Below are 25,463 nucleotides of genomic sequence, written 5' to 3'. Positions count from 1 at the left end.
AATAAGGAGATAGCCAAACAAATACAAGAACTCCTGGACAATGGACTAATCAGGAAGAGCATTAGCCCATGTGCACTACCCACCATTTTGGCTCCAAAGAAGGGAGGTACTTGGAGACTTTGCACTGACTCTAGAGCCATAAATCGGATTACTATCAGGTATAGATTTCCCATCCCAAGAATTGAAGACTTGATGGATTGTTTGGGAGGACCTGAATACTTCACTAAGATAGATCTCAAGAGTGGTTACCACCAAATCAGAATAAAGGAGGGTGATGAATGGAAGACAGCCTTCAAGACTACAGAAGGACTCTATGAATGACTTGTTATGCCATTTGGACTCACAAATGCCCCTAGCACATTCATGAGACTCATGAATGAAGTACTGAAGGACTGCATTGGTAAATTTGTTGTTGTTTACTTAGATGACATCTTAATTTTTAGCAAGTTTAAAGATGAACATCTTAAGCATATAGAAATTGTATTGAGTAAACTATGTGATGAGCAACTAACCTTCAATCTGGAGAAATGTGAGTTTATGAAACAAGAGTTGGTGTATCTTGGGTTTTTAGTCTCAAGAGGTGATTTGAAGATAGATACCTCTAAGGTGGAAGCCATAATAAGTTGGCCCACACCTAAGACAACAAGTGAAGTAAGAAGTTTCCATGGCTTGGCTCAGTTTTATAGAAAGTTCATCAAAGGGTTTAGTGAAATATGTGCACCCATGCTTGAGACAATCAAGGGAGGTATGAGAACCAAGTTTGTATGGACAAAGGAAGCACAAAGGGGATTTGATCTCTTGAAGAAAAAAGTGGCTACTCAACTGGTACTTATCCTACCAAGCTTTGACAAGATCTTCACCATTGAATGTGATGCAAGTAACATAGCAGTTGGATCAGTTTTGAGCCAAGACAATAGACTAGTTGCCTTCTTCAGTGAGAAGCTCAATGATGCAAAGAAAAGATATTCCTCCTATGATTTGGAATTGTATGCACTTGTCCAATCTCTTAGGAAATGGAGGCATTATTTGCTTCCTAAGGAATTTGTGGTTTATACTGGTAATCAAGCTCTTAGCTTTCTTAATTCTCAAGAAAAGTTAAACCATAGGCATATTAAATGGGTAGAGTATTTGCAGTCCTATACCTTTACCATTAAACACAAGAAAGGACAATGTAATAAGGTAGCCGATGCATTGAGTAGGAGGTTACTAACAGTGCAAGAAGTGCAGCTCAGAAGCATTGGAGTGGAAAGTTTCAAGAATTTGTATGAAGAAGATGAAGACTTTGCTGCTGTCTAAAGGGTTTGCCAAGAGTTTGGAAACCATTTTCATAGTGACTATGTAGATTACACCTTGCAAGATGGCCTTTTATTCAAAGGAGGACAGCTATATGTGCCTAAAGGGTCTATGAGAGAAAACTTGATGCAAGAGAAGCACAATGGATGCTTGAGTGGACATTTTGGTTTGAATAAGAGTTTGGAACTTGTCCAAAGGTTTTACTATTGACCTAAAAAGAAAAGAGATATCAGGAGATATGTGGAGCAATGTGTAGTTTGTCAAAGAGCTAAGGGTACATCTTCCAATGCTGGACTTTATCAGCCTTTACCTATCCCCAACCAACCATGGGAGTGTGTAAGTATGGAATTTGTTGTTGGCTTGCCTAAAACCAAATCAGGATTTGATAGCATCTATGTTGTGGTAGATAGGTTTAGTAAGATGGCTCATTTTATTCCATGCAAGGTCACTCATGATGCTAGCCACATTGCTCACTTGTTTTTCAAAGAGGTTATAAGAATACATGGTTTACCTATCAACATTGTGTCAGATAGGGATGCAAAGTTTATTGGTCTTTTTTTGGAAAACTTTGTGGCAAAGATTAGGTACTAATTTGTCTTTTGATAAGTCAATGATGAACAGTGAGTACCAAACCGGTATTGAGAGGGGGGGGTGAATCAGTACAGGCACAAAAACTTTTCCTGAACCAGTTTGACTGCAGATAGTGAACTTGACTGACAATCACTAACACCAGTATGAACCAAATTACTGCCGGTTAAACACAATGCAACTGAGAAAGACATAAACCAAAAACACTTGTCTTTCCACACAACTTACACCTTTATTTCCATTTTATCCTTGTGCATAAATAGGTAATCTACCATCAGAAATATATAAAACTTGCTAGATCAACATGATTCACCACTAAACATAAAATAACAAAATATCACATGAAAGAGGCATCACACATGACACACATATTTTTCACGTGGAAACCCAACTAGGAAAAACCATGGTGGGGATGAATACCCACAAGCTTTTCTTGAACTCTTTATAAGTCCGCTCTGTTAGGAGCCTAGTCCGGTTAAAGACTGCTACAACAGGTTCTATTAGGAACCGATCTTGTTAGGGATCACCGGGTTAAGGGATGGCTAGAATACCCGGTTAAGGGTTAAACCCTGTTAGAGGTTACCTTATTAGAGGATTTTCTGAGCTCAATGGCTTTGAGTTGCCCTATTAAAGGATTTACAGCAAGCTGGTTAAAGCTACCTTGTTAAGGGATTTTCCAACTATTGAAGTGGTTAAAGATCAATAGGTATTACAATGATTTGGTAATAGCACACAATGCCAATGCAGATCCGGTTTAGTTCCTTCCTCTACACACTCACTTTGCAGGTAACAAATCTCTTATTTTGGTCTGGCAAGAATCATGTATCTCTATACTTAGATACACACACAACATTTGCCAACAACCTCAACATGAAACACAACATCGACCTTATAGGAAAAACAGATAGGTCAGTAGCATAAATCCTAAACCCTAAACATTTAGGTTGATCAATTCAGTCAGTTCAATCCTGACCATTGAACACCTTGCATTTGAATACAACGGTCTTGAACAGATCTCAAGACAATCTCCATTGTTCATTCTTCACCGCTTCATAGAGGCGATAACCCATCACGCATTCTCCACCGTTTGCAGAGACTTCACACATTCCCGAGGTAGATAGGATCAACCCCCTTTGTGAAAGATCCTTCATGCACATGAGGCTGACATGGCAACATGATCTGATCACTATCACAATGCTAACTCATCACAATGTCATCGGTTGAGTCACACAGGCTCAAGACACTCCAACCAAAAACCCTGAGACTAAGACTACCAACCGGTAGTCATACCATATTAAACCTTAATAGAAAACATTCCATATGCTGGTTCACCTAAACAAGCATACCAATTCACAACATTATATTAGTTCACTTTGCCATTTGCTTAACCGGTAGTTGCTTAACCGGTTCACTCTTCAGCATATTGTCGGTTCACTCTTCAACATATTGACATTAATGACAGCATAATATCATCATGTCAACATACTCTACACAAATGCCAACATCTTTCAGTTTAGCTTATCATCCCCAAACGGATAGCCAAACTGAGGTGGTAAATAGAACACTTGGAAATTTTCTTAGATGCCTGACAAAAGAGTATGGTCAAGCTTGGGATCAGATCATCCATCAAGCTGAGTTCGCCTACAATGTCAGTGTGAATAGGTCCACTAGTAAAAGACCTTTTGAAATTGTGTATGGCATTCATCCTAAAGGATTTTTGGAGCTTAGAGATGTGGGAAAGATGGGAAAGCAAAGTGGACATGCATTAGACATGACTCACTCAATGCACGAGGTTCATGAGCAGGTTAAGACAACCCTATTGGACACTACTCAAAGGATCAAGGAAAGAGTAGATGAGAAAAGAAAGGACATCCAATTTGTTGTTGGTGACATGGTGATGGTTCATTTGAACAAGGCAAGGCTTCAAAAAGGTGTCCCTAGTAAGCTTCAAATGAGGAGGATAGGTCCTTGCAAAGTTTTGGCCAAACATGGCAATAATGCATACAAGATAGACTTGCCTGGTGATATGGCCTTATCACCTATTTTCAATGTGGTAGATTTGGACTAGTATAAGGGCACACTTCCAATAGAAGCTAGTAGAGTCTCAGAGGTCTCTCAAGCACTTTCAGACCTGCCCTTACCAGCTGCATCCATTCCCCAAGCCGAGAAGGTGTTAGATTCTAGAGTTTTGAAGAAAATAAGGCTTACCACCTCTATGGAGCACTTGATCAAATGGCAGAACCTTCCAGCATCAAAGGCTACTTGGCTACCTGAGGCAGACTTCTCTAAGCATGGAGTTCCCCTTTCTTTGCTGCCTCAAGGAGTCACTTGACTTCTTTTCATTGGGGGAGTATGGTGCAGGAGCACCTAGTTTTGAGTGCAATTTATTCATTTTGGTGTGTTTGTTCATAGTTTGGTTTTGGATGGTGAATAATATTCTTCTCATAGGTCCTCATATGTTTTGGAAATGCTTTGATAGGTTGAATGTCCATAGGACAATGCATTTGCTCAATGTTGGCTTGAAAGCCATTGTAAGCCTAAAATGACATAATCTTGCATTTTGATGTAAAATGTTTTGAATAGCCTCTTTTTGCATTAGGAAATGTTAAAGTAGTATTTTTTAGTCATCCTAGATGGTTTGGAGAAGGAAACAAAGCATGTAATGCAAACATGCACCTTTTGGCAAAATTTGTCAAAGTTGCTTGACAACTTTTTGCAACATTGAGCAACTTTTTGCATTTTTTAGAAAAGCGTTGGTTAGGAAACTGATGGAGAGTTAGTTAGGAAAAAAATGGAATATAAATTCCCTACACATGAATGTAATGAGGTTGGTGAATGCCTGGAGCATATTTGAATACAATTTGAAGACCATTTTTGAGTTTTTGCCTTGTGTTTTTAAAAAATTAGAGCAACAGTCTGTACCTAATGGATTGATTGCATTACTATTATTTTCTCATTGTTTTGTACATGTTATTTTAGTGCTTAGGAATCATTTTGATTAGTTTTAGTGCATATTTGAATTGAGTTCTTAATTTTGTAAGCTCTCAGCCTGAGTAAGGGTTTGAGAGGCCCAAACATGGTTCTAGCTTGAAATCCTTTGAGTTCTTCTCAATAACCCTTGGGACTCAAGCCATGGAACCTTTATACAGTGTAAATTGTCTTTATTTTCCTTTGGAGGTCATTTAAAGGCCAATGAGGATCATTTCCTAGGTGAGCTCAGTCATAGCCCAGTTAGGAAATGAGTGAAATTATGCAAATGTTTGCAGGGATGAGAAGGGTTGGAGTTGTAGAGTGTCTGGAATGAACAAATCGGGTGTGGCAGAGCATATGTGTGAATTTTGAGGTAAGGAAGATCAAGGAAGACACCAAACCCTTAGAAAAAGACCAAAACAAGCCTAATACCCTCTAAAACAAGCACTTCTCAGGTTCCGTACATGTACGGTCAGACTAAGTTTCCTCATTTCACAAATTGGAAAGTACTTCCAAAAGGGTACTTGGATAACCAAATATTTTATGTGGGTCTTTGGGGAAATTATGAGAAAATACATAAAACCCGATTAGGTAGGGCTGATTGGGGCTCTAGGGCTACTAGGCCTAGAAAATAGGGAAAGGAAGGAGCGATGGGGAAATGGATCAAAACCCTACTCAAAACCAGTTGATTCCCTTGGAAAACATCATGAACACTTACTACAACCTCTTCAAGCATTTGTTAGGAGTTTGAGATTGTAAGCTTGGATTTACCCTTGTGAATCTCAACCATGCTTGAGCAACGAGTGAGCACATCTTGATTGGGAGCACTCCTAGAGAGTTGAGGTGTCTAAATTGGTTAGTAGACCAGATGAAAAATGAATGGAGCCCACTAGGACAAAATTTTACTACCTTTTAACAAAGGATAGACTCTCTTTGAGTATACCTTCCCATCATGAAGTCACATAAGAGCAGTCCACACCATCTTTATCTAATAATGCAACCTACCAAGAGCTATCCATAATACAAATCCAATCTAATCCAAGTCATGATGCTATTCCTTTCCATGCTTCAAAACTTCAAGATCGAATGCCATCATATATTTCATCTCCAAGCAAACCTACTTCAAAGAATCTCATTCAAAATCCTTTCTCATCAGGCCAATAGGTTGAAATATTCAAAGAATATCCCATGCATATTAAAAAACCTTCCCCGTGTCAAGAGGATGATCTAAAATTAGAAGATCAAGAACAAACCCTTCCATCCTACCCAATTTTTTTTCAAGATCCCACCGACCAAGAATCTTATGATGATCCCCTCTCTCTTTTCTATTCCATTCATAGTGATACCCTTTTGTCTCAAGAAAAAAGTGTGTGTTGGAATCCAATAACACTAAGAGGGGAGGGGGTGAATCAGTGTTATACCAAAACTATCAATTTTAGCCTTATTAAAACATGCATACACCAACTGGTATACTGGTACATACAGAATTGAAAGTAGTAAAGCAATCAATAAGTCAATCACATAAATGAGAACCATAACACACATAATTATACGTGGAAAACCTCAAAGAGGAAAAACCATAGTGCAATTTGTGACCCACAATATCAATCCACTGGCCATATGAAGAGATATTACAAAATATAAGGGGCCTGCACTTGCAGGAAGGCTTACAGCCTAGAGCACACTGCTCAATCACAAAAGGAGCCTCACTGACTACATATAAATCTAGACTACAATGTAGAGAAGTGAGTGAACTGTTAAGATAGCATCTTCTATGCCAGAATATAGTTCTAGTTAAGCTTTGTCTGTTCCAGTCTGAAACCCTACAACCCTTTGTTGGATAACCCTTACATGAATATCCTCACATACATAATCTCTCTGATATATTTCACATCATATCACATCCACATCTCCATTAAATTTTTATTACCATATCAATTATGAAAATGATCTAATCCAACTGACCTATATACCCTATACAACTTATCATGTCTTATGTCAGCTTACAAAGATAATTACAATATCAATATACATGTTGGCTAGATAACATAAATACATGAATATCAAAAACAATTGTCGATGCCGGATCCAAGAGATGTCGGCCTCCAATATTGATAACCTTATTCTTAACCATGTTGGCCTGTATTTCCAGTAACCGAAGAAATCCTTCTATCCCATCGTTGCCATTGTCGATGCCTGTGAAGTGCTTGCTGATACACAACTGAACCAAAACATGAAGCCAAAACAAAATACCATGTTTCCATCAATGGCAACATAGTGAAACCAACCAATTGAGTGTCAATTGCTAACAATCTCCCCCTTTAGCATTGATGGTAACACTCATGTGAAAAATGGTCAAGGTTTCAGTTGCCGATTTCATCCGGCCTGCTCCCCCTGATCTGAATATTCATCAATACAAAATAATCCATACTCCATATCTCCATATCTCCCCCTAATAAATACAACTCCCTTTTTCCTTTTCTTTTTCACATCTATATCACTCCCCCTTTGACATCAATGCCATAAAAAATTCTAAAAAGAATGTCAAAGATCCAAAAACTGTACAATGAATATCCCAAAAATATCTTATTGGAGGTTAAAAAATTTGAAAATTTCCGGATATACCTTCTCCAATAGCTCAAGATAAGTATCCCAACCAGTTTTGAAAGTACCAAAAATAGATACAAGTCCATTTAGTATATGAGAAAATGATTCTTTCTCACTTATCTCTGTCAGTGTGGGCTTTCCAACCATATCCATACACTCCTTATGTACACTGAGTGAATCCAACCGGGGACTCACCAAGCCTCTCATACTTTTGGCTCTTCTTATGATTTTGTCTTTTTCTTTCTCGAGAACTGAAATTTGGGCTTCCAAAACCAAAATTTGACCATCAATGGATGTAGTCAATGAAGTCAATCCATCAAAAGAATTAGCTATACTTGCAATTTTCTCCTGAAATTCCTTTATCTTCTTATCCACATTAACTATAAATACATCTATGTTACAACATATTATGTATATATTTGTATACTATTTCAAAGAATTATATACCAGTTTCAACTTTTCATCAATCTTCTTCTTCTTCTCAAATTCAATCACCTGATCAAATGCAACTCTTTTAGCCTGTGTAAACCTCTCCAGTGCTTTCCTGTTTGAAATCTATTGCAAGGATTGAAAATCCTTTGAAATGTGCTCAATAATTGTCTTAAGCTTGCTAGATAGGCTCGCTTCTTTGTCAATCTTGCACTCTGGGACTAGTCTGTGTAAAACAGTGATAGACTGATCAATAATCCCTTTGTCCATAGATCCTTCCTTCATTAATTTCTATGGAACCATCATCATGAGTTCAGTAGGACTCATCTCGGTTATTTTTTTCTTTAAAACCTGTGAGGTGTCAATTGACAACAATGATGGACCTACTATCAGTTCCCTATCAGATTCCCCTTTCTTCTCCTCTGATGATTTATCCTTTATAGCTTCCTCACTTACACCGGTGGCTTTGCCACTTGGTGCAGTCTCTCTAATTGTCGGTTCCCCTATAGGAACTGTAACCTCAACTTGTACATCTATATCTGGAGGACTCTTGTCCTCAACATTAGTATCCTGTGCAATATCACCTTTTTCACTCTCAGTATTAGTCGATGTCTCAACATTTGTCTGTATAATTGTATCTACCGAGGGCTTAATTTCCACTATCTTAATGTTTTTCAAAATTGAGGGTAAAGTACCCATAATACCCTTTCCTTTTCCTTCAACCGGGGTATCTGCAGTGTTTGATTTTGATTCCGGTGAAGTAAAGAAACCTCAGTTCTCTCCTAAGAACTTAACCCATGCCTTGTGGGTCTCCTTTATTATCTCATTTACCCTTCCTAGCATCAAACTAGTTATTCTATGTTTGTTGTTAAATACTTTTCTATCTACCTCCTCAAGTGTCCTATCCGTTTCCTTTGGGGTAATAGAAACACAAATAGATAACAACTCTTGATTTTTTATGTGTTTATCTTCTTGTATTGTTGATAGTCTCCTAGCATCTAACATATCATACAATTCTGTCAGTATTTGATCTTCAATTTCTATCAAGGCTTTCTTATAAATATCCAAATATAACAATACCGCTTCCTCTACCTCTCTTTGTTCATCATTCTCTAAGAAATCATGGTAAAACTATAAATTCTTTAACATGCCATCATTAGTTATTTCATCTACTAACTCTACACAAGTTTTTGGTGGAATGATAGTTACATTACTAGATTGAATAGTTGTATCAATGTCATTTTTCTTCTTCCTTTTTACAGTACTGGATGGAGCTGAAGGTGTTGCTTTTGGTGCTTGCTTCTGTGCTGGTATCTTGAATGTAACTTTCCTAACTAGTTGCTTTTTAGCTTCTACCTTTATTTCCTTTGTTTTCTTCCTTATAACCCTTTTGAATGCTAGGGGTGTGTCATCCTCAGATGTAGACTCGGCTGTGATAGACTCAATGAACACTTTTGGTTCTTTCCTCTTCCCACCTTTCTCCGGGACAACATCAATTAATGCTTTGATGTCTTGTGAAGCCTTCTCTACAAACTTGCTTGTGTTTCCTTCCTGCTTCTCTCTCTTCTTCCAGTTGAACTTTGTTTCAACCTCTTGTATTTTCTATTTTGCAGTACCACGGGGCTTCTCAGCCTCATCAACAGGTGCTTCAATCAACATCTTTGCATAAGAATCAAGGATATGTGCATCAACTTCATAGCCCATTTCCTCGATCCAGATCTTCTGGGGCTTGATTGCTTCCATTAGTGCTTCATATTTCTTCACCATGAAGTAAATGTCAGTTGAATATTTCTCAATAATATGCTTAGGAATCCTTTCCCTAGATTTCATAGACTTCTAGAATCCCTTAAAATATCCCCATACTTTATCATCCCTTTGACTGCCTAAAGTAGCAATTGATTATTTTAATTGTCTCCCTACCAGGATATCAAATGCCCGTTGTCTCTTCCCAAAACCGGGAGTGTCATTCATGAAAAATAACATTAAGCAGACAATCAAGTTTCCATACCGAAAAGTCCCTTTCTTTTCACCTTTAATATTTCCTAGGTTTATTAATAATTCATCTAACATCCAACTACATAGATCCAATTTCTCATTTTCTCTCATCATTTTGTAAGCTGCGAAAATTTAGGAGCTAGAAACAAAATTATGTCGATTTGATTGAGTTAGCTTATAATCGATGATGATGCTATCGAATCTGATGTCTGTGTCGATAATAGTGCTGATTCTCATAGATCTCTTGTCAGATGTTGCTCTAGTGATTTTATTGACATAATCATTAGAGACCTTCTTATCTTGACGTTGCCCAACCTGTGGTAAACCAGTGATTGCCTTGATGGCTTCCTTGGTGGTCTTGTAAGGTCTATCCAACCGGGTAAAATCTCCATGTACTCTGCTCAAAACATACCTAATTATTTCATCTTCGAATTCTAAAATATCCAGAATGTCGGTAAACCCTAAGTCTTCAATGTGCTTGTATGTTGGTTTGATTTTTCCAGAATCTCCCATAAGCTCACTCATGTACATGCTCTTTATATTAGATGTCCCCAAATCCTCAATGTGATAGTGTATGTATGCCCTAACATCTTTGACATAAACAACTCCTTCCGGAACATGGGAAAATGCTCCTTCCGGAACATGGGAGCCACATGCGGATATCGCTTGAAAATCGGCCTGGGACAGTCCTTGACCTCCACAACAGTCAAATTTGCAACAAAGATAGGAATAGATGATGATCCCACTTCCATGAGTTAAGATAAATACCTGTTAATCACTTCCAGTGAAACCCTTAACAAATTCTTCCAACTGTCGGTGAAATCGCTCAAGAAGATATTTGATCCCATTGAATAGTCTTTGATCGCTCTGAATCACTCTTAATCACATTGAATCTCTCTAGATGCAAGGTGATAAAAAATGAAGTGAATTCAACTTTTTATCCTCCAAAAAACACCCTAATCTTTCATTGACATCAATGACTTCCGGTGAAAGATACCAGATCTCGAATAGAACATATCCATGTCGGATAAGCATCTCCAATGTTTGAAACCTCTTTCTGGGGCATATGCAACATCTTCATGAATTTTTCCTACCCCTAAGGCATCTACCTTAGTTATTGCATGAGCTACCTACCGATGCAAGAGCAATCTCCTCTGCTGGATAAGTAACCGGTGCATTCCCATCTGCTGATTGTTCTTCAGTCTTCCTGACCCATCTCTGAGTATGATCTTGCCGGATTTCACTAACCTTTTAATTCCCTTTCTCATTTGATCCTCCATTACCAACCAGTGGATTTATGCTTCTACCAAATTTAGCAATATGTCCAGCCTCATTACATGCATAACATGTAACATCGTTCTTTTGAATTGCTTTGCTAAAACCGGTATAATTGCTTGACCCGCACTGATTAGCCATATGTCCAAACTTTCCGCATACATAGCATTTAACATTCATTCTGCAATCTTCTATCTTATGACCATACTTATTACATCTAGAAAATTGACCGAGAGTAGAATTAGGGTTATGATTTTCTCTATTTCTACATTGCTTAGCCATGTGACCAAATCTATTGCAAAAAAAATATCTACCATTAAATTTATAAGCATTAAATTGCCTTACCAGTGCCTTATGGTTTTGATATTCATTAGCAGTACCAAAACTTTGTCCTTGCTCAAATCCAAGTCCACTGGAATCTCAAATCTGCCTTTGTCTCTTCAAAAACTCATCTAGTTGTGTTGAACTAATCTTAATTTCTCTTTGTACTCACTTGTAGTAGTTAGATCTTCTCTCAGAATTATCATTTGTCTCTCAAGCTCTTGTTCATTACTCTGGGATTGTACTAAATCAGTTCTCAACATATCATTCTCATGAACCAACCTACCACATTCTTCAAATTTATTCTTCAGAGATACATCAAGATTTTCTTCCTTTTTCTTCCGGTCCTCAATCTCTTTAGACATTCTTATAGTTATAGCTTGCATTTCATTTCTCATAACCATGTTCTCCTGACTCAATTTCTGACACTGTTCCTTAAGTGCATCTGTCTCTTCATCATCCTGATTTTGCAAAAGTTCCTTCCTCCTAGCTTGAATAGATGATAGCCTCTCCTGTAGGACAAGAATGAATTCCTTAGCAGAATTAAATTCATCTTATAGCTTTAAGTTTCTTAACCTTTCAACATCATAATCTTCAAGTTCCATCTCAAGTTGCTTGTCCAAACCCATGTCCATGGATTCCAGATTCAAGATCTCCCTCAATTTGTTAAACTTCCTTCGAGGAACAAGGCTCTGATACAAATTGTTGGAATCTAATAACACTGAGAGGGGGGGTGGGGGTGAATCAGTGCTATACCATAACTATCTATTTTAGCCTTATTAAAACATGCATACACCAACCGGTACATACAAAATTGAAATAAGTAAAGCAATCAATAAGCCAATCACATAAATGAGAACCATAACACACATAACTATACATGGAAAACTTCAAAGAGGAAAAACCATGGTGGGATTTGTGACCCACAATATCAATCCACTGGCCATATGAAGAGATATTACAAAATATAAGGGGCCTACACTTGCAGGAAGGCTTATAGCCTAGAGAACACTACTTAATCACAAAAGGAGCCTCAGTGACTACATATAAATCTATACTACAATTCAGAGAAGTGAGTGAACTGCTAAGATAACATCTTCTATGCCAGAATATAGTTCCGGTTAAGCTTTGTCTATTTTGGTCTGAAACTCTAAAACCCTTTGCCAAAATAACCCTTACATGAATATCCTCACATACATAATCTCTCTGATATATTTCGCATCATATCACACCCACATCTCCATTACATTTTCATTACCATATCAATTATGAAAATGATCTAATCCAACTGACCTATATACCCTATACAACTTATCATGCCTTATGTCAGCTTACAAAGATAACTACAATATCAATATACATGTCGACTAGATAACATAAATACATGAATATCAAAAATAATTGTCGATGTCGGATCCAAGAGATGTCGACCTCTAATACTGATAACCTTATTCTTAACCATTTCGGCCTACATTGCCAGTAACCTAAGAAATCCTTCTATCTTGTTGGTGTCGGTGCTTGTGAATTGCCTGGCAGTACACAACTGAACCAAAACATGAAGCCATAACAAAATACCATGTTGCCATCAATGACAACATAGTGAAACCAACCAATTGAGTGTCAATTGCCAACAGTTTCCTTTCAAGTCTCATCCAGCATCCACCTCGTAAGCAAGATCAGGACATCCCTTCCATCCTTCGTAATAATCCATTTCCAAGTCAAGATCAAAGTATTCCTTCACCTTCATGTCCTAAGCAAGATCCATTATTTCTCCAGATCCTGATCAGGATCCCTCCATCCCTTCATCTCTATGTCATAATCCTTCGTGTTCCTCACAAGATTCCATCTCAAATCAAGTTACCATTTCTCGTAGTCCCCCTCACGATCCCAATCCTTCTACACAAGTTTTGCATGAACTCCTTATCAATGAAATCACCAATCCTGATAATTCTTTAGAGAAAAATTTATCAATGATTGTGTATGTACCATTTTCACATGCCAATGTGGTGACATAAACAAGCATGGCACCATCTAATGAAATCAACAACCAAATTTTTTCCATCATCTTCTTCCAGCACAAACATAACACCATCTAATGAGATTGACACTTGGTTGGCTTTATCATACTCTTCAAGTGCATCAATAAAAATAGGCATAGCACCCACTCATGTCACAACTTTGAAACCAAAATCAATTTATCTCATACACCCATTTAAGAGGGGAAAAAGACAGAAGAAGAATGAAGAGACAAAAGGAGGTTAGAATGCAAATAAAACAAACAATGACATAATACGAATGCAAACAACCAACTTTATACCTTGTCTTTCACCTCTCCCTTGGATTGAGCTTGATGAAGTGGATGATGAAGATGTGCCCTTGATGCTCCACTTGATGTGCTCCTTGCTTGATGTGGATGTGGATTGCTCTCCAAATGCTCAACAAAATTATGTTTGGATTGGATTTGGATGATGAGGATGAATGAGATGAATTGGATTAGATGAGAGGATATTTGGGCATTATGAGGGTATGATAGGAAGAAGATAGAAGAGAAATGGACAACATGAAAATGCATGAGAAGTGGATGATTTGTGAGGAGAATAGGCTCCAATTTATAGATTGGAGAAGGCCAATGGAGGGCCAAGATTGATTTGATCGTGAAGGGTTGAGATTGATTTTAGATAGAAGGCATGGATCAAGGGTGCCTTGGGAAAATAAACAAGAATATAAAATTCCTTGAAAAAATGGGGGAGAAATTTGAATTTCAAATATGAGGAATTAAAAATTCCAAAATAAGGATGCATTGAGGGATTCAAAGAAATTTGAATTTCTTTGAGAGAATCAATGTTGATGTGACATGAGTGGGAATTAAAAATTGAGGGATAATGATAAGCATGATTATGAGAGATTCTAGAAGGATTAATTAGGCTAATGAGATTAGGAAAAGTGATTTGTAGGAACCACATGACTAGGTTAATTAATTAGAATTAATTAACTAAGTGGGTTTAGAGGAAATGATTATTGGAGGGGACTTTAGAGGAATAGGGAAATAATTTATTTATTTTATAAATTAATTATTGGATAATAGTTTCAGGATTAATTAAATTAGATTTAATTGATTCTGAGAGGAATAAGGATAACACAATTAAATTAATTAATTATGTTGATAGGCTTAAATTAATTAAATATTAATTTTAGGTGTCTACATTTTGCCCCTCTTTGATATAACGTTGTGAAATGATGCTATATCAAAGAAGAATAAAACATAGTGGAAGAAAAGGATAAGGGCTAGTAGCATGATGCCCTAGTCATGAGATGAAGAAACAGATAAGGACTAGTAGCATGATGCCCCAGTCATGAGATGAGGAAGAATGATGAGGAGGAAGGATGACGAGTAAGTAGTGGTATGCCCCCTCGAGAGGACATGCGGGTTCGAAGAACACGGTTGTACTCTCGAAAAGGAATTAGGAGAATAAGTGATGAAATTAAAGAGGGAAGTAGTCTGAGTTGGAGTGTTGTGAATGAAATGAGAAGAAGAAATGATAAATGGATTGGATTTCTTGTTGAGCAAGTATAGAGAGAAAACCTAGATTTGATATTGTCATGGATAGTCTACACCACTGATTATAAGAACCAGGATGATATGAAGATCCGAGGCATGGAATGACACTCGGTCAAATAGGAATGCCTTGCACACAATCATGCAAGTGTTGATAAACGCTAATGCAAGGTTGTCAGTTAGTACAAGGAAGACCTTCAAACACACCATGCCATGAAAACTATGCCCCATTATACACCAGCCAAGACATACCAAGATATAGGATGATCAAGGCAGTCATGAACAAGTATAGTCCTGGGACACAAGATGAAAACAAAGTGAAAACCTCAAGCATGCAAACAATATGCACATGACCAACTTACATCTCTTGCCAAGAGTAGGACATGGATTTGGATAAACTGTCAGACTAGGGAAGGATACATCCCAATGGGTAGGTGATAGATTGATTGGTGAATGACAAAAGACAAGTTGGATGTGCAAGATCTACAGGTTAGAGGATTTCCACTTGGATTTGATTAGAGTAGTATGGATGGGTGCTTGGATTAGGCACAAGTTAGTGTGAGCTCAGGTAGATGGAAAAACTTTGTTTGATGGATTGGATAAGATTGGAAGAAGGATGAATGATTAGATAGGATGAGAAGGGGGATGGATGATTGAGTAGGATTGGATTGGGGATGGGATTAATGATTGAATTGGAAGAGGTGGAGAATATGATTGTATGAGATAGGATTGGATAGGATGGGGTGGATAGGATTTGATTGACTGGAACCAATGATTGGTAAAAGGATGGATGGATGATTGGACAAAGATATTGTTTGGATAGATGGATAAAGTGGATGGATATGGATAGGAAATGGAGGAATAAAGGATGGAGGGTAGGGTGATGGAGACCCAAGGACTATGCTGCAAAGGAGTGCAATGCCCCACACTAGAGGTAGTGGAATTAAGGATGTAAGGATGGTGAATAAATATGGATGAGATGGGAGGATAATGTGTGATGAATATGGATGGTAGAGGATTAAGGCTTGTGTTTTCCAAAGCATGCATGCATATACATTATTTTGCCTCTTATATGATCAAGAAAAAAGATAGGAATGGAGAATTCATTTTGATAGGATGAGGGATATGGATAGGATAGTCAAGATCAAAGATAGGAAAGGAGAATGGACTTAGATATGATGTAGATGGATGGGAGGATTATGTGGATGAATCTTGGCCCCAACCGTAGAGTGCATGGGGATGAGGGGATTGCACATGACACTTGTTTGCCAAATTTTCATCATGGTACTTACCCAAGGCACAACAAGAAGTGGTTTTCACCATTGGATGAAATGATTTTTCTTTACTTTTTTCTAGTTTTTTTTAAAAATTTTTCTTGATTTTTTTATTTTTTTGAATTTTTTTTTGAATTTTTGGAATACTTTGGATGGATAAGGATGAGGATGAGTAGATGTGGAAGATAGTGGATGAATGAAAGAGGAAGGGAGGACTCAAGCATCTATTTCCATAGATGGTATCCCTTAGTATTTCTTTGAACTAGAGGTATGCTCATAGATGTTGGTAACAATAATTGGGGAGATGAAATGGATAGGGATGAGAGATAATAAAGGATTGTGAAAAATGGATGGTGGATAATGGATGGTGTTTTGAATAATTTGTGGAAGATCAACATTGATACACACCTTGAAGGGTGGTGGAGTAGTGGGGGAGTGTTTTGAATTATATGGGGGATAGAGTGTGGATTTTGGAAAATATGGACCCAAAATAGAAGAGGGGGATGATGGAGTTGGGATGGTGGATTTTGGGACATAAGGACCCAAAATGGATTTTGAAGATGGAGGAGTATTAGATGGAGGATTGGATGACTTATGAATGGATGGAGCTTTTGTATTAGCAAGTTTGGATGCCAATTTTGATTTTGCTTTGAGATGCATTGCCTCTTTGGGAATCCACATAGTTTTTGATTTTTTCTTTTGGGGCCTTTGTGGCCTTTTTGATTTTTCTTTCTTTCGGATCATATTTTTCTTTTGAGCATGTCGTTTTGAGGGGACATGTTGATCCTTTGATTTTTTTGGATTTTGAGCTTTATGCTTTTTAGATTGGGCATCCAAATTGCTTCCAATAGCAATGGGATGGGTACACGAGGATGAGGGATTGATGGATTTTATGGATGGGATGGTGGAAAGAGAGTGTTGGGAGGCATCCAAGGATGTGTGCATTTTTTGATCTTTCTTAGGGATTATTTGAGGTGATGGAGTGGTGGATGGAGGGATTTAAGGACCCAATATGGATGGAAGGGATGGAGGATTAAGCATCAGAACATAGGGGCCCAAAATGGATGGAAGGAATGAAGGGTTTAACTTTGGAACATAGGGTCCCAAAATGGATGCGGAAGATGAGGGATAACAAGATTTTGATTTGTATGGGAGCAATTTGGACTTAGGAGGGACAGAGGATTTACCAACATCTTGAGCATTATCTTGAGGACCCTTATTATTTCAGAAATGAGATGTGAGTCCATTTTGAGGGGTATGAGATGTGGAAGGAAGATTAGGATCTTTAGATGGATTGGGATCATGACATGGAGATGAAGGGATACTTTGATCTTGACTAGGGAGGGTGTCATGGGATGGAGTGGGAGGGGTGATTGGATCATGAGATGGAAGAGGATCATGTGATGGAGGGAGAGGGTTGGATAGAGGAATCATATGATAATGAGAGGAAGTGGAGGGAATGCCATAATTAGATGGAGTAGAGGGAGATGCATCATGAGATGGAGAGTATTCTATGCTAGCATGATTTGGAACAAGCTTTTGGCATGTTTGGAGTTGTGGGGATTGTGTGATGGAGGAAGATATGGAAGCTTTGATGTGAGTAGAAGGGGAAATGGGGGTATCATGAAGTGTGGGGGATTGGGATTTATTTTGATGTGGAGGTGATTGGGGTGGATGGAGGACTTGAGGAGACTTGGCCACTTTGCTTTGAGGTGAGGATTTTGTCTCCTTTGCTAGCATGTCTTGGATAAGATTATGGATGATGGATTTGGAGGACGTGGACAATATGGATTTTGGAGCATTAGGATTAGATAGAGGATTGGGATTGGATGGAGGATTGGGATTGGATGGAGGATTAGGATAATGGATTGGGCAATTAGGATTAATGATTGGAGGAATACAAAGTAAAGAATTTGGATGGGGAGTAGAGGTAATGAATGTACTGTCGAAGGATGGGGATTGGGATGTAGATGGGGGGGGGAGATGGAGGTATACATATTGGATTAGAGGAGTATGTGAATAAGGGATAATATGGAGATATGGATGGGGAATAAGATGGAGATATGGATGGGGAATAAGATGGATTTCCCTTGTCGAAGGTAGAGGAAGGATAAGAGATATGGTATAGATTGGGATTGGGTGTAATGTGTTGAGATGGGATGGATGAAGGTATGACAGGTGAGTGGGAGATTATGGGATTAACTTGGTAGGAAGATTCGTGAACTTCCATGAGAATCTTCTCATACCAAGCTTTAAAATTTTAGGTAGTCATGTTGAGAGTCAAGCATTAGATTGGAATTGGATGAATATGTTTTGGAGGGGAAAGATTATGAAGATGATGTTAAATGAAGATGAGGATTAGGACTTGGCTTGGAATGATGATGGATTAGATTTGATTAGGTTTGGATTGGATTTGATTTTCATTGGAATTGGTTCGATTGGATTGGTCCTTGGATTAGGACTTGGCTTGATTGGATTGGTCCTTGGATTAGGACTTGATTGGATTGGTCCTTTGATTAGGACTTGATTTGATTGGTCCTTGGATTAGGACTTGATTTGATTGGATTGGTTGATTGATTGAATGGATTGGATTGAATTGGATTAGATTGGATTGAATTGGATTGGATTGGATTGGACTGGATTGGATTGGACTGGATTGGATTGGATTTTATTTTATTTGATTTGATTTGATTTGATTTTATTTTATTTGATTGGATTGGATTAGTCCTTGGATTAGGACTTGTTTGATTGGATTGGATTTGATTTGGATTGGTCCTTGGATTAGGACTTGATTGGATTTGGATTAGATTAGATTGGTTGATTGGTTGGATTGGATAACCGGATTAGGAAGATGGATGGATCTAATTGATTGGAATTTTGGAGATTTGATTGGACTAGAGGAAGAATGAATATTAGTTGAGGAAGGATGATTGTTTGAATGGATGAAAGTGGATTGGGGATTGGAGAATTTCTTCGATAGATAGAAATGGATTAAAGATTTGATGATGACAAGATGGAATTTGGAAAGAGGGGTGATTGATTGGTTGTGGGGGATGGACTTGGCAAGAGATGTCAAGTAAAGAAAGCACAATGGTCAAAATAAGTTAGACTCAAAAGACACTCATGCTCCTTCACAACATATCCTATGGCGAGAAAAGACAATAGTCAATGGATCCTAATTGGTTTCCTAGCTATGCTTACCCAGAGTGGACACTTAGATGCTTGACCCCACTAGCTCCCCTCCATGACACTCACTTCTCCGAGGCAGCCAAGCATCAAATCCCATGAAAACTCCTCATGGAGAACTTTGTGTCTCTACTAAGGATCATAAAAATATGGGTAGCTTCGGAGGTCCGACCTCTTGCACCAATAACTAGAAGGTTTTTGGCCACTATGCACAAGGTGTTTAGTATGTCTTCCCATTAGGAGCTACCCTTCGTAGTTGCGCAAGTGCAATTGAGGCCTATAGCCCAAAAAAGCACTAAGAACTTAGTAGTCATGCAAGCGTGATTAAGATCTCTAGGATCCTACTAAGCACCCAATGTCAGAGTGAACTCTCATATAGCTCCAACCATTGACCCTTTCATCATCAATGGCCTATTTATTATAGTGAGTTAGGAACCCCAGGTCCGGGTGTACTCACTTGGGTCATTCCCCTCTTACCTTCTCAAAGAGAAAGTTGGGAGGGCAGGCCCGCTAAGGTAAGCATGCAACAAACATGAAAAACTTGGAGGGTCTAGATTTCTGATCGTCTAGCTAGACGAGAGCATACTCTCCTACCTTTACGCTTTTCACAAACACAAAAGACAATGGTTTATTTACCCTCTAATTAGATCTAGGTGCCTAAGAAAATGATTAAAAGGACATAATGTTTTCTTGTATCTCCTTAGGCAACCTGCAAAACAACTTGATTAGTAGTTTGAAAATGAAGTCTTCAACAAGAGTCCTACAAAAGACAAAAGAATGACAAAAATATATTTTTTTTAATTTTTTGGGAATGAGTAGAAAAATAAGAATAAAAACTTTTCTACTAATGACAAATGTGGATTTGGAGGAAACTTTGATGGGTAAATGGGGTTTGACTAGGTTTTTGCCACTTTCTAAGGGATAGGAAAGCATAAAATGGCGATTTTAGAGGAGAGGTGAAGGAATGGAAAAATTTGTTCAAGAGGGACAAAGAAGCAAAAATTGGAGATAGATGATATGGCAAAATTTGGAGGTGATTGGATAAAACTGGAAGAAGTTATGGCAAACCCTAAAAACAGAGAAATGTGGGATTTCGGGCTTCAAAAAGTGGAATTTGGGATAAGGCCCTCAAGGAAGGAAATGTACAAAAATGAAATTGCGAGGGATCTACTGAAGTTTGGAGGAAAACATAGTGAAGATAAATAAGATATGGTGAAATTAGCAGATTAGCAGACAATTGTGCTAATGCACGAGTTGTCACGCTAACAGATAGTATTAATATTTAAACAGACAACAAAAAAACAAATGCGGTCGCGCTGATTAGCAGGCGGTCGCGCTGATTAGCGGGTGCTTGCATCAAAACAACTAGAGTTCGCGCCCAAAAATTAAAATTAAATTTTTTAACAAAAACGCTTGCGCTAATCGCAGAGCTGTCGTGCTAAAGTGACAATTGAAATGAGATAGAAGTGAGAAGTTAGCAGAATGAAGAAGAGGAAGAAGAGGAAGAACGAGGAGATAGATGAATTTTTGTGGCAGTCGCACTGAAGCATAGTGAGACACCAGAAAAATCTTGAAATTTCCTGCGGTCGCGTCGAAGCCGAGACAGTCGTGCTAATTAGCAGGTGGTCGCGTTGATCTAGAAATGGTCGCACCAATGCGTGTGCGCTCGTGCTGAAGCATGAATCCTATGAGAAACCTTCAAAAAAAAAATCAAATTTTTGTTAAATTTGGGACGTGGGTCCCACTAGGCGTGCCAGAATAAAGAGGGGAAAAAGATGAAAGAAGAATGAAGGGACAAAAGGAGGTTAGAATGCAAATAAACTAAACAATGACACAATACGGATGCAAACAACCAACTTTATACCTTGTCTTTCACCTCTCCCTCGGATTGAGCTTGATGAAGTGGATGATGAAGATGCGCCCTTGATGCTCCACTTGATGTGCTCCTTGCTTGATGTTGATGTCGATTGCTCTCCAAATGCTCAACGAAATTATGTTTGGATTGGATTTGGATGATGAGGACGAATGAGATGAATTGGATTAGATGAGAGGATATTTGAGCATTATGATGGTATGATAGGAAGAAGATAGAAGAGAAATGGACAACATGACAATGCATGAGAAGTGGATGATTTGTGAGCAGAATAGGCTCCAATTTATAGATTGGAGAAGGCCAATGGAGGGCGAAGATTGATTTGATCATGAAGGGTTGAGATTGATTTTAGATAGACGTCATGGATCAAGGGTGCCTTGGGAAAATAAACAGGAATATAAAATTCCTTGGAAAAAGGGGGGAGAAATTTGAATTTCAAATATGAGGAATTAAAAATTCCAAAATAAGGATGCATTGAGGGATTCAAAGAAATTTGAATTTCTTTGAGAGACTCAATGTTGATGTGACATGAGTGGGAATTAAAAATTGAGGGATAATGATAAGCATGATTATGAGAGATTCTAGAAGGATTAATTAGGCTAATGAGATTAGGAAAAGTGATTTGTAGGAACCACATGACTAGGTTAATTAATTAGAATTAATTAACTGAGTGGGTTTAGAGGAAATGATTATTGGAGAGGACTTTAGAGGAATAGGGAAATAATTTATTTATTTTATAAATTAATTATTGGACAATAGTTTCAGGATTGATTAAATTAGATTTAATTGATTCTGAGAGGAATAAGGATAACACAATTAAATTAATTAATTATGTTGATAGGCTTAAATTAATTAAATATTAATTTTAGGTGTCTACACCCACACTTGAAGGACTGGGGGCAAGAAGATCTGCCACAACTAGATTGGTTTGAAAATAAGGAGGCTATAGCAAAAACTGTACATGGAATACACCCAGTCGAGTCCTTATATCTTATTGGAAAAGACATCTTTATCTAACTCTTCAAACAAAGACCAATGAACTGCCTACACAAAACTCCCTGACCCTATGAACAACATGCACCTTAAACGATACTATATCTACGGGTTGGGTTAGTTTAGGTTTTACTTTCCACATTGCATCTCATTTTATTCAAATAATTGCATGGAATATAGTTTATGCATTAGCATATAGCAGCATCAATAAAATAAGGCAACTGTCCAAGTTTATCATTTGTTTGCATTCAAGAGAAACAAGGGTCATCTCCTTTCTTAAATATTCAGACATGAAGTCTTTGAGGTCCTAAGTTCATTCTTTTTTAGCATCACCCTATGACGACGCTTTACTTATTGTTGGGTAGTGATTTCACTATTTGAGACTTGTTAACCCAAAATCTATCAATTGCTATATCTCAAACACATTAAAAAAATCTCTAATTCATTCAAGACACATAGTTGATCATATGGCTAGTGAAAAATCTAAAATTCCACTTCAGTGCCGCTGTAATTATCACACCCAAGTAGGTTTCATTACTTACAAGTCAAGGCAAGAAAATATAAAAGAACAAGTGTTATGCCAAATATCCATCTCAAGGCAAAAGAGAAATGATATATAACTAAAATATCACGCATACAAAGTGCGACAAAAATCTTGACTACGGGAACATGCGAGCAAATACATTAGGGCTATGAACGCCTATTGGCAATGGAGCAATATTTGAGAAATTATAGTGTATAACCTCATCGAAGCTCTAAAAGCTTGCTGACAGTGAGGCTCTATTTGGGATGCTTTTGAAGTTAGAATAATTCACATAGCTAGTCATATAGGATGCTAAGAATCTTTAGTGAACACAAGAGCATAAATTAACTCATTTTCACACACATGGGCAAAAGAAGATCAAAGTTTCAAGAACCAATGGGGAAGTTTTCCATGTCTCCATTTATAAATCCTAGTCACTAAGTGTGTTAATTTGGATGTTCCAAGAGACCTTAAGGATCGATTGATTGCTTATCTATGAAATGTTTTGTACCTCTAATTCAATTGGTGTATTACAAAATGTTAAACAAAAACAATCATCCTTTTTCGAATAGGAACTGCATCTTCATCATGCATATGGCATTAACATAGGTCATGGCTAAAATTCATTGTCTCCACATGTATTCTGCAAATCATCATGTCATATAGGTCTGCATACTGGGGTCATAGCTGAAAAAATCCTAAAAAATCATAAAAAGTCTTGAAAAAATCCTAAAAATCATAAAAAGTCCTGAAAAAATCCAAAAACATTTGAAAAAAAATAAAATCCAAAAATAAGATAAAATCATAAAATGTCTTGAAAAAAGCCTTAAAAATCAAAAAATTGAAAAATTGAAAATCAAAGCGAAAAAGCATAGACCGTCCATCAAATCAAATCAACAACAGACAATCCTGAAAGTCTACAATCCAACTGATCACATGTCTTGTTAATCAATTTATCGATCAAACTCTATCAAACATTAACATGTCTTATATAGGGAAGGGTACACTTGAAACCAGACAGATCGGTCTTACATGAGGTATTCACTCTCTCAAACCAGACATTCCTATCAATCATCAAATGATCAAAACAATTATATAGATCAATATGGCTACTAGATTTTGCCCAAGTTAGTCTTATCTTTATCAATTGATGACAGGTCATGTTTCATCAAAGCAAAAACATTGAAAAGCAAAAAATACCAAAAACATCCATATAATGTCCTGACAAAATCCTAAAAATCATTAAAAAGTCCTCAAAAAATTCAAAAATAGCAAAAAATACCAAAAACATTCATAGATGATCCTGAAGAAATCAACCAAAAACATCCATATAATGTCCTAAAAATATCAATAAAAAACATTCAAAAATCAACGTAGAAACAATAAAAAAATCAATCGAAAAAACTTGCAATAAAATGTCTCGCAAGAATCAAACAGCCTAGTAGATATCCAACAAACACTTCGCATGAAGTTAACAAAGGATACAACTATCCAGTCAAACATCTGGAATCAATTGATCAAACTATCTTATCAATCATATCAACTATCTATATCAAGTGATCATTATCTTGTCTTAAACAGAAGATGATACACTCAAAATCAGACAGGTTAGCCTTAAATAGGGTCCACAAGTTTTTGAGATCAAACATTATCAACTATCACCTCAAGCAATCAAAATGAAGACACGGATCGGTATGGCTGCTAGATTTTATGCAGATTAGTTTTTATCTTTTATCATTTGGTGATAGATTATGTTCCTATGCTACTCAAGGATGTCCACAAGTGACTAGACGAGCCATGACGGGCATTATCTTTTTCTTTATTTGCTATTTGTGGTGTGAACCAATGAAGTTCTTGGGACATAGTTCCAGTGGGTGTCTGTGTTGGTATGTTCATTCAACAAATATCATATGCAAAAGTCAAGGATAGTTATGCTTGTGACTATCGCACATACCTCAACCCCTAACACTGCAACCAGAATGGAGGGTTCACTCCTTGTCTGCTATGTGTTTGTTTCTTCAATGAGATATCTTTACATCTTGGTTCCTTATACCCCGATGTGCAAAGCTCCATTGCTATGAATAAAGGCACCAAAGTTCATGAAAACCATCATCTTCATTTTCAGTCTATCATTATCAATCTATCATTTCATGTCAATCATCCTCAATTGCTTCTAATTCTCATCTTTCATTCTAATTCATTCTAAGGTTCATTCTCTCATATTATATCATCAATCTCATCATGCTAATTGTCTCTTCAAATCATTTTTTCATCAAGCATCTTTTCTTGGACCAACCTTTTCAATTCTTTTCAATCATTCTTTCATCTAACATGATCTCTCTCATCACTTAATTCCAATCGTTTCATCTATAATTCTATCATTTCCTCATATCAAATATTCTATCTATCAATCAATTATTCCTCACCTTCATATCATATTTTATTATTCATCCAATTTTGATCTATCATTTGTCTTATACAAGATGTATCCTTCATGAAACTAGACATTTTGATCATCTTTGTCTTATATAGGTTGTTTCCTTCCTAAAACCAAACTTTATCTTTATCATATCAATCTTA

This window comes from Cryptomeria japonica, chromosome 11, assembly GCF_030272615.1.
Source record: "Cryptomeria japonica chromosome 11, Sugi_1.0, whole genome shotgun sequence".
In the NCBI taxonomy this organism is placed as follows: Eukaryota; Viridiplantae; Streptophyta; class Pinopsida; order Cupressales; family Cupressaceae; genus Cryptomeria; species Cryptomeria japonica.
The sequence above is the reverse complement of the archived record's forward strand: the minus strand, read 5'-3'. Positions refer to the sequence as shown.